The sequence below is a fragment of the Rhinoderma darwinii genome, chromosome 10, assembly GCF_050947455.1.
Source record: "Rhinoderma darwinii isolate aRhiDar2 chromosome 10, aRhiDar2.hap1, whole genome shotgun sequence".
Taxonomy (NCBI): Eukaryota; Metazoa; Chordata; class Amphibia; order Anura; family Rhinodermatidae; genus Rhinoderma; species Rhinoderma darwinii.
This window is the reverse complement of record NC_134696.1, coordinates 2,305,611-2,319,603: the sequence shown is the minus strand read 5'-3', so window position 1 is coordinate 2,319,603 and position 13,993 is coordinate 2,305,611. Positions and strand designations below refer to the sequence as shown.

General features: G+C 43.0%; 1 protein-coding gene across 3 annotated transcripts in view; it reads left to right on the top strand.

The window, feature by feature from the left end:
- KCNJ5 (potassium inwardly rectifying channel subfamily J member 5) overlaps positions 1–13,993 on the top strand; it is a 63,355-nt gene that overhangs the window by 31,298 nt on the left and 18,064 nt on the right. The gene's annotated exons all lie outside the window — the stretch shown is intronic.

The following is a 13,993-nucleotide window of genomic DNA, read 5'->3' as shown; positions in this document are numbered from 1 at the left end:
ATTACTCATTGAATTTTTTATTTTTATTTTTTTGGGGCTCAATCTGAAATCTGAAAATACGGCGAATAAAACATTTGATTTGTCTTATCTCCAAGCTTAAAGTGACGAGCGATGGGATTGGTAATGTTGTAGATTCATTGTTAAAAGAGGAATAAGAAGTTTACCAGGTGACGGGTTTGAGGTCACTTTATAGAGAAACTTCATTGTAAAAGTTTTCATCTTAAAATCCTGTCTCCAAAGCTTCTACTAGACGGGTTTATTAAATGTAGTAATTCAGTAATGGCGGCATGTGGAAGACCTTGGTGACTATTTTTTCACTTCACCAGATATTTTATTGATCAGATACACGAAGTTCTAGTTTGGAGCAATGTTAAATGTTATATAAGGATAACTAGGAATTCATTGATGAAATGTTATTGTCAAAACTACTGTAAGGGCTCATTCACAAGGCCGTATTGCAGTTCTGTACAAGATTTAAGTAGCATGAAGCCTCAATACAGCACCAATGGAAGTTTATAGGGCCCTACTGTACCTCTGTATGACTCCTACAGAAGATATATCAATGGTCCGTATACGGTCTACTGTAATCCGCTGTATAATGATCATACCATGACTACCCCCACCATCATCGTCATGACTAATATTAGTCGTCCGTGTATAATCTTCATTGTGACTCCTGCATTGTTATCTTATTTACTTCACCATCAAATAAAACCTTAAAGGCCGTTATGCATCCGTGTGCTGTGCGGGATTTTCACGCACCCATTGACTTCAATGGGCGATAGGTGCGTGAAAAACGCACCAATATAGGACATGCACTGAGTTTTACGCAACGGACACGCGCTGTGTGAAAACTCCTGCATGTGTGAACGGCCCCATTGAAATCAATGGGTCCGTGTGCTGCACGCGATTTCCCTGATTCGCGTTCGTCTGAATGAGCCCTTACAAGACGACATGTCAGTGCTCGGGGAGTGTCACCTGGCCACATCCCTTTATGAGCTGGTGCAGGACTCTTATCTGTGGCCACATGTCCGCTTTAGAGAAGTTGGAAAATACTTCTGTAACTTTATAAGATGACAATTAATGACTTCTCTACTCACCTGGTGATAAGGTTTTTTTTTTGTTTCCTTGATGCTTTTTCCTGTTGTGAATTATTTTTCTTTCCTAGGTCTGTCCTTTTATATACGGGTGTCGGCAAGGTCTGGCTGCTTTATATGCTGGTCCATGCCTAATGGGTCTGGCTCTACAAGAGAGGGTGGAGGTGAAGGGCAGTAATAAACGTTACGGCCTTAACATTAACCATTTCATTGTAGCAAGCTCCGCTGATCTTCACTGAATAATCTGGCAGCAATAACCGCCTTGTAGCACAGGCGGAGTATTATTCTAGTCAGTAGTCCCTAGATGACTGCAGTTTTGAGTTTAGTCTTGCATGTCTTCTGTGCCCACCTTTTATACTCTTATCTGATTCTCTCCATGTATAGTCTTTTAAGGGCCCATTCATACGAACGTGAATCTTGTCCGTGTGCTGTGCATGGAAAACATGTCCTATATTGGTGCGCACCATTGAAGTCAATGGGTGCGTGAAAACCACACACCGCACATAGATGCACATCCGTGTGCAGTGCGTGATGTGCGCATCAATCCCATTTTTTTCTTAAAAATGCTTTGCGAGTGCATGAAAAACTAATGCCGCTCGCAAAGCGCACTTATTTTGTCACGCTCATGTGAATGTAGCCTAAAGATGTGGGTCTCACCAGAATTAGATGCGTCCTAATGTTCTGAAATGCTATTTGCTGGACCACAGATGTCAGTGTCTTACCTCATGTATTCAATAATAATAATCACAATTGAAAGCTGAAGATGTGGTGAAGAGCCGATCTGCGTTTTTTTTTGTTTTTTTTAAAGCATAGAATGGTCTCTGTATCTGCTGCAGCTCAGGATAGCCCCTCCGCATACACTACAGTAAACAAAGAGGGGAGGATTGGACCTGGGATGGATGTTGACCAACGGCGGAGGGACAAAACCCATTCTGCTGCTTCTATACATTTTACTTGCACTCCTTTCTTGCCTTCACCTGGCTTCATAAATATAAAGATCACACTTCTCTTCGGTTTTTTTGTGCTCAGTATATTTGTTGGCCTGGGATAGAGCTATAAACTGGTCTCCACTGTATTCGGTACTTCCGAGGCAATTATGTAAAACTCCGTAAGGATTGTTATTAAGCTGTAGAACGCCGGATGTACGCGGGTCACCTGATGGTAGAACGCAGCAGTTTTTTTTCCAATAACGTTTTTATTGGGTTTTAAACATTAGATTTACAAAAAAATCAAAGGTAAAGACTCCAACATGGAGCAATCTCATATGAAGCTTACACCGCGTATCAAGGGAGTTAGAGATATAAAAACAAAGTCTAACAAAATAGTCAAGAAAATGTAACCACATCCATTCTGCAGGTGAGTGCGACAATCAACGTGTAAGTAGCCCAATCTAGTAATGGAAGTATATTGACAGAGCTATAATTGTATGAAAATAAAATAAGAAGACAAATACTAGACACTCCATTAACCGAGGATTGCGGGCGGAGGAGAAGTGGATGTGGGAGTACGTTTGATCCTGAGCGTAATGTCCAATCTTGCCACTGAAAGTTAAATCTTTCCAAAGTGTGTGCCCTAATAGCCCAGGCTTTTTCCATGAATGAAAAATTAATCTCAGAAGCACAACTAGTAAACCAGAAGACATCAGCACATTTCCACTTACGGGCAATCGTGAGTCTAGCAGCTAAAAGTATATGACAAGTCACAGTTCTACTATGACACGGGGTAAGGTTCATAAAGCATAGGGCCAAACCAGGATCTAAAGGAGCGCGCATATTTAGAACCCGGGTTCCCAATTGTAAAGCAATAACTCAAAGTTGCGGACTAGTCCACACTCCCACCATGTGTGTAGGTACGAGCCTCCCTCTCCACATCCCCCTCCAACACAAATCTGAAATAAAGGGAGAGATTTTTAAGAGGCGGACGGGGGTGAGATACCAACGTAAAATAAGCTTCTGCGACATCTCCCAGTGAACCGAGCTTTTAGAAACTTTTTTTTAAGAAATGCCATAGCTTTAAACTAGCGTTGCACTGGCGATACAAGGTTCAGTTCTAGTTCCCATTTAACCAAATAGGGAGGTTTAGAACGCAACATTTTATTGTCTACCTGCTGCTCTTTAATTCCATCGACGCACATACACACCCAGTACACAGGAACGTGTTCCCCAGCTGAGTGACTGCAGCTATGGACGAAATCTACAACCCTGTACAACGATTGCAGTCTGTGTAATTGTTCTGACTTTTTACATAAAGAAAAGTTTTCTTACGGCCGGTATGGAACTTCGATTTTGTTATTTATGGAAGATGTTGTAACAAAGTCATGATTGTAAAATCTGAAATCACTTTATTGCCAACCTAAGATACCAATACTACAGAATTTGGTTTTCCTTGAAAGCAAACGCACAGTTGCTGCAATATTGAACCAAATTTATTGGGGGTCATCAATCAAATAATCACTTCTAGGCCTATGATGCTGCTCTGTGCTGTTCACACCACCCGTAATACTTAGTGCTGACATTTTTATAAAAGCGTACGTTTTCTTAATAGCAACCAATCCGACTTCAGCTTTTGGTTTTCCAATACAAGTCTAGAAATAAAAGAAGGGATCTGATTGGTTAATACGGAAAATACAAAAACCTTATGCCTGCTCTTGTTTTATGCACGAAGCCTAATGCGTATGCCCCATATTGTCTTCTAATGCCGCCTGCAGCTCTGCTGCCAGCATTGGTTCTGCAGACTTTACAACATGCATTGGTGCCACATCAGTGGGACTGCACCCTTGTTATTTTCTTTCATCGTACTTATACCTGATCCTTATTCTCTGATAGTCGGCATTTAGTTGAACTATGCCATTTATAAATTTCCCATGTAGCCCTCTATCTATCATTCAGCTGTTTTGGGCGCTTGGGTCCACAGTGATTTTGCTTGATAAAGTGTCTGGATAGACATTGCAGTCACTCCACATCCAGCGCTAACAGTGTCAGCAGCTGGGGGAACACGGCTGTCAGTTTTTGATAATAATAGTTGAGGGGTCTCAGTGGGTACCTGCCTCTGCTACATAACATGCTCCTAAGAGTATAGACACGCAACTGCTTTAACTATCGGGGGACTCCGGGCTGTCCCATACAAAGCTACCTTACAAATGTTATACCCATGTTGCTCTGTGACTCTACAAATCCACTTTGGCATAAAGACCGAGGGACTAGTTGTACAGTCTAAGGCCCCATGCACACGAAAGTGCGTTTGTGGCCGCAAATCCCCCGAAAGTCCACGGGACAATTGCGGCCCCATTCATTCCTATGGGGCTATGCACACGACCATGGTTTCCACAGTCCGTGCATGGCCCAGGAGCCCGGACCAAAGAAAGAACGGGCAAGTCTTATTACGGCCATGTGCATGGCCTGCGATTTGCGGGCGGCTCGCCGCTGACACTCCGCCCTGGCCGACCCAAAAATCACGGCCGTGCACATGGCTACGGTCGTGTGCATGAGGCCATAGGATGCCCTGCATGTTTCTGCACAGTGAGAGGGATGGAAAGTAAGAGTGTTGGAAGGGCGTCTCTGACTGCCAGAGAGAACAGAGAGAGGTAGAGGAGCATCTAAGTGACTGGGTGACCGAAAAGCAGCCACATGAGCTGGGAAAATGTCTGACGTTGGTCCTACAACTGAAAGCAGGAGAAGCTTGGATTACACTGGACTGCTTACAAGATGAACATCGCACACAGTTACATCACGTAAAAAGTCCGGCACACATCCAGGCTTTAATTTTTGTCTTGAGGTATTCATTTAACCCTTTCACTGCCAAAGACGTTATAATACGTCATGACTTAAGCTCTATGTGCAATGTTTGTGGTGCAGCACTCATTTGAAGTCAGCAGGATTCAAGGTTACTTGATGGTTCTGTGCCACTGTAGAGGAAAGGGGTGGGGGGGGGGTCTGCACGTGTCCTCTCCCCCTGTACAGCCTCCAGTGACCCTAATGGGGTGATGAAGGAACGTCATGTTCTCACTCCTCTACCCAACAGAGGGATTATATGTTCTCAATCACATTTGAAGGTGGAAAGTTTTTTTTTAATGACCTAGTTAGGCCCCGTGCACACGTCCGTACAGTATATAAAGTCAGTAAATACCGCACAGATGGGCCGCAGAGTGTCTCCCGTATTTGCTGACTGTGCTCACACTAATAAGTATAGGAGCACGGTCCGTAAATGCAAAAAATGGGACGTCCTGTTTTTGGCGGCTTATTTCTACGACCCGGACACACACCTGCAAATAAACGGGATGGTGTCCGAGGCTGATAGAAATGAATGTGTCAGTATTTAATACAAAATTACGGATCCGTAATTGCGGATAAAAACTACGACGTGTGCATTGGCCCTGACTCTTCTAATTACCCCAGGACACTTGTTGACTCTGTGACTCTGATGTTTACCGGCATCTGGACTGCAAAGCTTTTTCCTCTTTAGTTCTGGTGATTGTGCATATACTCGGGCTCTGCTTGGGTCAGACTTTTAGCTGCAAATGTTTTATTTTTGTAGGTAAGAAGTATGGAATTTGTTACAGCAGCGAAGGGGTGTAATAGTGATCTGCTCGGCACCTTTCCTCAAATACACCAGTAATTTCCATAGTTCTTCTCTTTAACTACATCCATGTGGACACTCCAAACTTGGGGGAAAATTTAAAGGGGTTTTATGGGCGCACAATAATGTCCCAACCTTGTTCATTGCGGTGTCTTGGTATTCTCCTGAATGGGGGTGTAGCTGGGTGAGGGGTATGTACTGGGTGATGGAGGTTTAGGTGATGGCAACACACCAAGTTACTCTTCCTTGCCATCAGTATTTAAATACAAGGTTATGACCGCAAACTGAATCTTTTATCCGGGTGAAGGAAGGCTAGCCATGACTCCGGACACAACTATGGTCCAAGAGTGGCGCTGTTTCTGATAGATAGTTGTCCTTTCTTTACGATCATACACAACACCTTTAACCCCTTCCCGACATTTGACGTATTCATACGTCATTGCTGAGTAGAGGGAAGTATGGAACGGGTTCACGCTCGTTAAATGCCGCGGTCAATAGCGACCATGGCATTTAAATCGTTAGAAAGAGGGGGCGACCCCCTTCCAGCAGCTCATCATGCCCCCCATAATGCAATCGCGGGGTGGCGATGGTTGCTATGGCTGCCTGGGGGCCTAATGAAGGCCCCCAGGTCCGCCATCTTTGTGCTCCTACTAAGCCCTGCCTCTGGCCTGTCAGAAAGACGATATACTGCAATACATTTGTATTGCAGTATATAGTGCAAGCGATCCAACGAGCGCTGGTTGTAGTGCCCTTGGGAGACTAAAAAAAAAAAGTTAAAATTAGTAAAAATAAAGTTGTTTATTGTTAGTTTTTTTAATGTAAATTTATTTTATTTTTTTTAAATATTAAGGGTATGTTCACACGACAGCGTCCGTAACGGCTGAAATTACAATTTCAGCCGTAACGGCATGTGCAGGCGCTTGAATGCCGCGTCCATTACGGACGTAATTGGCGCTGCTTTTCATTGGAGTCAATGAATAACGGCTCCAAATACACCCCAAGAAGTGACAGGTCACTTCTTTGACGCGGGCGTCTATTTACGCGCCGTCATGTGAACAGACAAACGTCAGCCCATTGCTTTCAATGGGCAGATGTTTGTCAACGCTTTCAAGCCGCATTTTTCGGATGTAATTCGGGGCAAAAACGCCCGAATTACGTCCATAATTACTGTGTGTGAACATACCCTAAACGTTAAAAAAAAAACTTTTCCAATTTTCCCCCTAGAGCATTTTAAAAAATAAACCTAGTTGGTATCTCCGCATCCATAAAAGTGTGAACTATTACAATATATCATTATTTAACCCGCACCGTGAACGTCATAAAAAAAAAAAAAAAAATGTAAACGCCAGTATCGCTATGTTCTGGTCACCTGATCTCTCACAAAAAATTGAATATAAAAAGTGATTAAAACGTCGCATGTACCCCAAAATGGTATCGTTAAAAACGACAGCTTATCCGGCTAAAAATAAGCCCTCCCCACTTAATCGACAGAAAAATGAAAAATTTATGGCTCTCAGAATTTGGCGACACAAAATAAGTTACATTTTTTACACTTCGGTTTTTACTTGTAAAAGTAGTTCTGGCTTTTGGAAGGGGGGGGACGACAAAAATTAAAATCTGAAAGTTGTTTACGACGGGAAGGGGTTAAATCTTGTTGCACGTGTAGTTCACTTCTGTGCGGTCTTGTATTTCTCAGTCTAGCTTCATTGGGGAAAACATTTTTTGCTAAACTTTTTTACAGCCTCCAACATGGAGGAAGAGCCATCGTGACTAGGAGGCCATCATCTTGGTAAGGATTATGTGCTGGGATAAATGAACACCTTTTCTATGACTTTCCTTCTACCCATGATTTTGCTTCCTGCCGTGGCTCCGGTGCTCTGCGTGTGATGTGTAGTTAGACTTATCACTTCAGGTTGGGAACCATGGAAGCCACACACACCTTTCCCTCGGCAATCACAGGTGATGTGTTATTGAAGGCTGCACCAGGAGTAATGGCCTTCCCCAGACCTGTATAAGGAAGCAAATCATTTCTCATATACTGGTTTGTATTCCTTCAGAAGTAAGGACGGCCTGTCTATGGTTGTGTAATGTGACGTATATTGCTAAATGCTTTCCCAACCTAGATAAAAAAAAAGAGCATGCAGCCCATGTATAGAAGGTTCTCCCATCTCAACCATTGGTGTTTCCCTACTTTTATCTATGTGGAGTTATAAGGCTCAATGTGAAGACCAAACTTTCCATGTATCTTGTGACCCAATTCCTCAATTTGCTTCATGAATTGTGAATGACTTGTTGGGAGTGACCCGTCATGTCCTAGTAGGTTGAGCGGTATATCACGAAGACTGTAACTGTAGGAGGAGGTTCTGGTGCTGATCAGTGCAATTTTTTTTTAATTCAAAACCAAGAGTGGAGGCTGAACAGATGAAAAGTATAAGGATTGAGAATTCTCACTGCGGATGGCTTGAAATCCGCAACAAAAGCTGCACATGTAGAAGTCACTGCAACAAACCTGGAAGGAATCTGCAACAGATCATCTTTAAAAATCGCCATCATGGCCTCAAATCTGTGCTTTTTTTTGTTTTTTTCCTGCAGAGTGTGAGTGGAGCTTTGTAAAACGCCATTCACATGCATTGCACGGGACTTTTGCTGCAGAGTTTTGTTTTTTTTTGTTTTTTTTGTTTTTTACAACAAAAAGGCCATTCCAAAATGAAAAAGCGCATTTTACATTTTGCACTACTGTTTCTACAGTTTAAAACCACTAAGGGTATTCAGGCGGTGCCGTCAAATAATGGGTTTTGCGTTCATTGCGGTAATTAACAGCTATATGACCGCACGGTCTGAATATACCCGAAAGGCTGATGAACCAGGCAGAGCCATTATTGCAGCTTGCAGTTCTGTATTATAGATCTATAGTCACTCCATGTACCGCCATATAGTGCCTCCATACAGCACCATATAACAGATCTTCTCCCCTACATCCATAATATGAAGTCCAATGGAACATGCCACTTGGTGAATTGTGAGGCGTACAGAGGTTCAGTAGGGTCCATGAGTGCCGGATCACAATCTGAGATTCTTCTGAGTGGTAATATGGCTGCGTGCATGAGGCTTTCGTTTTTAAACTCGAAATTATTCACCTGATGAGTACAGTCCCTTCTGGTCTTTAGATGATCGAGTCGGTCTCTGTCCGGTTACAATGTTTACTACAGAACAGATGTGCATCTTCCGGAGAAAGCGCTGACGGGTCACAATTCTCAGTGGTTTTTATGTTTTAGAAAAGGTTAAAGGTGAAGTAACGCACTTGTGAAACATAATATATGGAAGGTCTTGACCTCAATAAATCCAGGATTATGTATAGAAGATGTGACAGTACAGGTGTAAATGAATGCCTTGTTTTTTTGCAAGAGTTTCAGTAAAGATTTCATATCCAAATTTTAGAAGAGGAAAAAAAAACCTGAGAAAATCCCGGCTCTATGGCTATGTTGTCCTTTTATAAAGTCTCGTCGTCTGATGACCGATTCATTTTGACGGGTTGTCTATTTATTTATTTTAAAAAAAACTTCCATATATTCTGTTTGTGAATTCTGAGTTAATAGAGGGGGGTTCTCTGTTTCCTCATCTCTTGGTGGAGACCGGTTACATAGATCGTCTCTGGAGGTCCTGTCCTGCACAGACAACACAGTGATATGAATGGACACTGTGTAATGCTTCATTTCTACTGTGGTGGCGCTGCAGGGAAATTGAACACTTAGGCCTCATTCACACGAGCGTATCCGATTTACACGCGTGAATCGGGTCCTTGTGTGTGGCGTTTTGCATCCAGTGTGCTTTGCGTTATTCACGCACTCGCAAAGCACATTTTTATTTTTTCAACTTCAACGGGCGCGTAGGTGTGTGATAATGCACCAATATAGGACATGCAGTGAGTTTCACGCAGTGGACTCTCGCAGTGTGAATAATCACGCATGTGTGAACGGCCCGATTGAAATCAATAGGTCCGTGTGCTGTGCGTTGTTTCGGCGCACAGCACACGGAAGTGATTCACGCTCATGTGAAGGGGGCCTTACTGGCAGGTCTCCCCACAGATTACAGGTGATCGCTGGGGGTCACAGCAGGGGGACACTTCGTGATCAGCTTATTGTCAAGGGACCCTTCTAACAAGCAGAGATTGTCAATAGAGAACTCCCATAGCGTCTATCCTACAGCCATGTTGTTAGTTCTGGCATTGTTCTCAGGAACCAGGGAGCTCAGGATGAGCAATGCAGGTTCTTACAAACAGAAGAAGTTAAAGTTGTAAATTGTAAGATGCATTTATGCAATAAAATAAAACCCATGAGAACAATGTGACATCTGTGGATGAAGTGTATGGCGCTCCATTGGCCTCGACGTGTGTTTCTGACAAATCCTTGTTGGATCCATTTTTAATGCATCATATTGGAAGCCCAACAGATCTTATGGATTCCTTTTGATTTTAAATAAATCCATTCTTTTTTATTTATTTTTTTTAAATATAATTTTTTCACAGAGTCGAATAGTGTAGCAGAATGCGCATTTCTACCCACCAAAAGCAATGAAAACCTGACACAACGGTGGTAAACGGCTATGTGAACAGAGCCGAATATATGAAAATCAAGAAATGATAAAACCATCCGTAATAGTCGCTCACCTAGATTACTGCCTGGTGGGGAAAAAAAAACCAACATTTTATTTTTATCATTTAGCAAAAAGTGCTGGTTTCTGAATGTTCCCCGCAGGGTTGTGGTGTTTCTGTTTTGTGGCAGGATACAAGGGGGGATCAGACACACAATGTGCTCGTGTTCATACTATCAGCGTGACGCTTATCTGTGGCGCGTGGTCAGGAATGTTCTGCTGTGACGCTGTCCTGGCAGCAGCGAGGACCGGCCTTAGGGTAACCCTTTCACCTCAGGGGATCTGCCGCTGGAGAGGGACAAAGTAAAGGTCCCTCAGGCCACAGGGGGCAGTTAAATCTTTTATTTTGTGTGAATCCTCTCCCATTGTTAACATTTCGCCTCCTTGCTCTCTATGGAGCCTCCTGGGGAAGGGGGGGAGTAGGGAGTGAAAGAGTTAATCCTGCTGCGAGAGGGAGAGGATGGGAATGTCAGAGCAGTAGAGACTGGAAACAGAGGAAGAGACCTCCTGTCACACTTACACCTGTGACACCCCTGCATCCCGCATGTAGGTCTTGTTTACAGTAACTTATTTTGAATGCGTGTGAATGGCACCACTGGCTGATGAGGGCACCACTGACAGGCACCTGCTGATGAGGGCACCGCTGTACCAGCTCTCCTGAATGACAGTAAGCAGTTCCCATAAGGCTGGGTGAGGACTGATTTTATGATTCTTGTAATGTTATATACAAAGCTTTGTGATGTATTTGGGAAATGTGTCCTTGCTGGACAGAGCTGCTTCTTTCTCTCAGCCTTGTACACTGTGTATATGAAGTTGGGCTCTGTTCACACCTCCGTTAGTTCCTTTCCGTCAGGCTTCAATTGCTTTTTGACTGTCAGAATAGAGGAGCAGCCTGCAGTATTGTATCCAAAGATATATATACCTGACGGAAACATGACTGATCCATTATAAGTCGACAAGGAAAGGAAACGGATCAGTCATAACTGTCATTGTTCCCGTAAATCAAGTGTGAACAGAGCCTTACATTATATAATAACATAGGATTCATTTTTCGTGTAGTTATCACATCCCTCCCTCTCCTCTGATCCTCTGGTTTATATAGAATTTCCTCTTCTCTTCTCCTCATTCGAAAAAAGAACCGAGCAAATCTGTCCTGATGGGAGTTTTGCCGCGCTCCCGACCAGTGGAAATAACTCTGCCGTGTACTTGTACTTGTGGTTCACTTTTGGCAAATCAATGTAAAACCGTTGTATTCTGTAGGTGTGGACGGCGGGGCTGGATTTCCTCCTCCTCAGTGATTCTGTTACTGCTGCAGTGATGATGATTCTAGTAGAGCGACCTGTGCGCATTCATTGCTATGAGTGGTGGATGTGTGAACCTCATGAATAATATATATATTCTGTACAGGTAAATGCGAGGCTTTTAGTAAGACTTATCTGCTCTACAGTGTTTGTTACCAGAAATAAAAAAACCTCCTCCTGTATATAGTGGCAGCCCAAGTGCGTCTCCCGGATATCAAGATACTTTGTTTCCTCAGGAGATGATGATCGCTGCCGAGTGACTTCTCTCCCCGCAGTCATTATGTTCACTTGGCCGATCCCAGCACGGATTTTTATGGGGTGTCAAAGGTCAAAATGCAAAGTGGTGTTCTGCTGATTTTTGTTTTTATGTGAAGATTTCCGTGATAAACATATCATTTCCACTTTATGGTTCTTGTCGGTTCCATCATTTTATTGTCTGATGGGTTTTACGTCATTAATGATATTCGTCTTTTGTCTGCTCCGTTATAAATTTTCCATTGTTCCCGATAACCTGTTATCAGCGACTTCTTGTCGATATTCTATATACTACGTACCGCCGGTTTGTGAGATACATTTGTGATGCAATAAATCTCTGCAGGAATGTTTTGGCGCATGAACCAAGGAACCCTTATTTCTTAATATTTTTATTCACACAGGATGACATTTTCCAATTTCGAACATCTTCATCCAGAATATAAATTAAAAGTAAAGGTTAAAAAGTAATAATCAAGATGAGTCCATTGCTCGGTGATTGAGGCCGGTTTCTGCAGTCCTGTAACAATCCATCGATGCCGATATTCCTGTAAATATTCCCAACTGTAATCCGTGCTCCTAAATAACCTACTACAATGAAATGCCTCTCTGTGCCGCCCGTAATATACACGGGTTATGTCTGCACGGCAGATTTCAGCATTTACCGGATATTACTCGATGGGACAGGCAGAGATTTGTCATTTCTGCTCCATAAAGTATAATGCACACAACCGTATTTTCAGCTATCCGTAAATACGGATCCGTAGTCATTGCGTATATGGAACGGTATCCGCAATTACGGTCTGTAGTGCATCCGTATTTGATCCCTACATACGGATCCCTTAAAAAAAGGGGGGGCTGCAAATTATGTCACCAACATGTAGCATAGCAACGCTTCCGTAAATACGCATGGTTTATGGGTGCACATCCGTAGCTGCCCATATTTACGCAAGCGTCCATAGGCTTCTATGGGAGAGTCTGTGCCGTAATTACAGACAAGTATAGGACCGGTTCTATCATTTCAGCACGGACACCCATCGGTAAAAATACGGAAAGGTGTCCGGGGCCAATAGAAATAAATGGGTGCATAATCACGGATGAAAAATACGGTCGTGTGCACGGGGCCTAACTCTGCCCTCACACTGACAATCACACCACAGGGTGGAAACGCGAGACCTATGTATGTGCACGGCTAAAGTTACGCTGCTATTTCTATGGACTTTTTTTAATGTCTGTCAATATATATTTTGTATTTTATTTATTGATTAATTTGTGTAACTGGATGTACTGTAGGAGGGAGATGTTTCTCAATAGTTTTATGGGGTTTTCCTGTCTTATGTGAATAAACCTTAATCCTTGTATGTTTACCAGTTCTGCAACTTTAAGATCTTCAAGTTCTCTCATTGCTGTCAGTGACTGGAAAGCTCTACCTTACGTTGCCTTTGCTAGTTGAATATGATCAAATTTCATTATATCAATGATGTCTTCATTTACCAACAACAAGCAGAGATCTTGAAAATGCCTTGTTACTTTTTTTTATGTAGTCTTTTGTACACATAAGGGTATTGAGTCCATGTCATGGGTCTCTGCAGGTAATGTGAGGACCAGATTTTAATTAAATTACAAGACTTAGGGCCTGTTCACATCACCGTTCGCTTTCCGTTCCGGGGTTCCGTCTGAGGCTTCCGTCGGGTGAGCCCCGCAATGGAGAGTGAAACCACAGCTTCTGCTTCAGTCACCATTGATATCAATGGTGACGGAAACATGGCTAATGGTTTCCGTTCGTCACAATTCCAGCAGGTTTCCAGGTTTTCCGACGGAATCCGTAGCACAGTCGACTCCGCTATTGATTCCGTCATTAAAACGGAAACCTGCCGGAATGGTGACGAACGGAAACCATTAGCCATGTTTCCGTCACCATTGATCTTAATGGTAACGGAAGCTGTCATTTCAGTTTCACTTTCCATTGCGGGGTTCACCCGACAGAAACCTCAGACGGAACCCCGGAACGGAAAGCGAACGCTGATGTGAACAGGCCCTTAGACACGTAAAATGCTAAAATAAAATACAATAAGAGAACGTCTGTTAAATCTGTATGTTGTGTGCAGCCTAGGAATA